At 41.6% G+C, this 2984-nt stretch overlaps 1 pseudogene; it reads right to left on the bottom strand.

Moving 5' to 3' along the window:
• Positions 1-982: 982 nt before the first annotated feature.
• LOC122690207 lies at positions 983-2124 on the bottom strand (annotated as a pseudogene).
• Between the last annotated feature and the right edge of the window lie 860 nt (positions 2125-2984).

Here is a 2984-nt window from a genome sequence, read left to right as displayed (position 1 = left end):
AAGGGGGTACATGATGACACAAACTACCCCCTCCCCAAACACAGACCAGAGTTTTGAGTAAAGATCCCAGGCTTTAGAGTTGGAACACCTGAATCTGGTTTCAGTGCACAGCACTGTTCTTTAGTTGCCTTCACACAACAAGAACTTTGGCCCCAGGTTCTTGTCACATGACACTGAGCATGCCTTGTATCTCTCTGAGAGTCGTGTAAAATAGGGTGACTATTGTTATGACTACTACTAGCTAAAATAAAAATAATCATCTTACAGAATGCTTTTTCTTTTTTCTTTTTAATTTTTTAGTTTCTCTCTGTCTGCATTTCACTTAGCATAATGTCCTCTAGATTCATCCATGTTGTGGCAAATGGCAGGATTTCCATCTCTCTCATGACTGAACAATACCCCACTGTATATGTATACCACATCTTTATCCACTCAACCATCAATTTATGCTTAGGTTGTTTGTATGTCTTGCTATTTTCAGAATTCTTGTGATGCTAGAATGAAGTATGGAAAGATACTTTATTAATTTTAACTGACTAAAAATATAAAGGGTGATTTCTATTATTGTCATTTGTGTTAAGCAATTTGACTTTTTATTTTTTAAAATAGCATTTAATGGAGAAGGAAATGGCAACCCACTCCAGTATTCTTGCCTGGAGAATCCCATGGACAGAGAAGCCTGGCAGGCTACATTCCATGGGGCCACAAAAAAGAAAAAAAAATAGCATTTAAAATGAAATTTTCAAACATACACAAAAGTAGAAAAAAATACAGTAACTCAATAATGAACCCTCATAGAAATCATCATCCAGATTCAATATTTATCAGGATTTTGCTAAACTTGCTTCATCTATCCTTTTTTTTTCTTCCCTCTTCTCTGTTCCCTCCCTTCTTCTTTCTGTCCTTTTCTCCTCCTCCCCTCCCCACTCACTCTCCTCTTCTGGCTGTGCTAATTTAAGAGGAACTCAAAACATGTATTTTCTTTTTTTTTTTTCAATAAACACACTTGATTTATTTTGTATAAAAGGGTTAAGTTTACAACTAAACTTTTATAGAAAGTTTAGCATGAATAAGTACATCATTACACTTTATATGCAGAAATGTACATTTCTGCCACTATACAAGAAAACTCTAATTAAAGAGTTCACAAGGTTTCACTCAATATATATATATTTATATATAAATATGTACACAGCATTCAGTAGGCTTGCGTCAAAAAGGTAATTTCTGACCAAAAGACTTCATTTAAGTAACTGAATACTGGATCCTTCTGATATTCACGCTCCACCTTTGAAAAAAGGCAAAGTCTGCTTAAATTGGGCAACTCCTTGTGATTTTAACGTTTTCGCTCCCCATGGTGGGAATAGTATATAAAGAAAACCTTCCAACTGCAGAAAGGGCATTTAAAAGTCCTTTTCATAAATAACTAATATCACAGTCCAGGTCAGAAAACACCCTGGGGAAGTTGATCATTCTTAAGTTTTCCTTCCATTTTTTTTTTAAAGGTCCATTTGACTTGTCCTCCTTGTGAAATGGTTGAAAAATAAGTTCAGCGCCTTAAAAGAGCCTGTGGATTTGTTGTTGTTGTTGTGCAAAGGGGAAAAAAAAGTCAGGAACACCACTTATTCAGCCACAGAGCGCTTTGCTGTCATTTGACATTAACTCAGAAGGGAATTCAGAAGCCTGCAAGGACGGGATGCTGATGTCGGTGTTGAGGGTGGTGAGCGGCGTCCTGGACGCCTGGCTCTGGCCCGGTCGCTGGTGGTGCAGGCTGCCGATGGTGGGTGCGAGTCCAGCGCGATCTGCAAGTCCAAGATGTAGTCGATGACGTGCTGCAGGATTTCCATCTTGCTCACCTTCTTGTTTGGCGGGATGCTGGGCACCAGCTCCTTGAGCTTGGAGTAGCAGTCGTCCATGTTGTACAGCAGGCTCATCGGGTCGTCCACCGGGGTTTTGCTCCGGGAGATGCCCAGGCCGTGGTCCGAAAGGCTGTTTTTCCTAACGGACCTCACTGGACTGAAGGATTTCATACTGACCGCGGGGAAGGGAAGCGAAGCGATTGGGAGGAGGGAAGCGGGCTGCCCCGAGGCTCAGGCCGCCGCCTACAGAGCTCGCTGCGCTCGGCACCGCGCTCGGCTCAGAATCAAGACATGTATTTTCATCCTTATATCTTTATGTGCACTTTTTAAAAAAAAATACAGACTTTTCCCTACATAACCACAGAGCCATCCAGGCACCTCAATGGTACTAATAATCCCTTGGTGTCATCACCCAGTTGCTTGTATTCAGAATTACCTGATTGCCTCAAAAGTGACTTTTTACGGTTGGTTTTTAAAAAGATATTTATTTTTTTGACTTTGCTGGGTCTTAGTTGCGGCACGTGGGATCCAATTCCCTGACCAGGGATAGAATTCAGGCCTCTGCATTGGGAACACAAAGCCAGGGAAGTCCCTATGGTTGGTTCTTATAAGTTTTTCTGTATCTACACTGATACAGTAAGAGGAAAACTCCAGGGGAAAGGGTTTTTGTATATCTAATTCCAGCCTTAGAAAGGCCAAGAAGAAATAAAGACAGCCTTGGATACCTACTACTACTGGTGGTTTTATGTGGCAGTAAAAGCAATTCTGAAAAAAAAAAAAAAAAGCAATTCTGTTTTTGCATTCACTGCAATGGCACCCCACTCCAGTACTCTTGCCTGGAGAATCCCATGGACAGAGGAGCCTGGTGGGCTGCCGTCTATGGGGTCGCATAGAGTCAGACATGACTGAAGTGACTTAGCAGCCACAGCCCTATCTCAGGACACCATGAGCTCTTTGGGTTTGTTCCGAGTCATTGTGGCCTAGTCATCCCAGTCCAGACGGTGGGACAGAGCATCTCTTTGCTCTAACCAGGCCTTAAGCGTAAAATTTCATGATTTTTCTTTAAATTCTGCCTAACCTATTAGGCCATTATGACAAGCAAGCTTGATGAAGCAAGAACCAGGC

The sequence above is a fragment of the Cervus elaphus genome, chromosome X, assembly GCF_910594005.1.
Source record: "Cervus elaphus chromosome X, mCerEla1.1, whole genome shotgun sequence".
Taxonomy (NCBI): Eukaryota; Metazoa; Chordata; class Mammalia; order Artiodactyla; family Cervidae; genus Cervus; species Cervus elaphus.
This window is presented reverse-complemented; position numbering and strand designations above follow the sequence as displayed.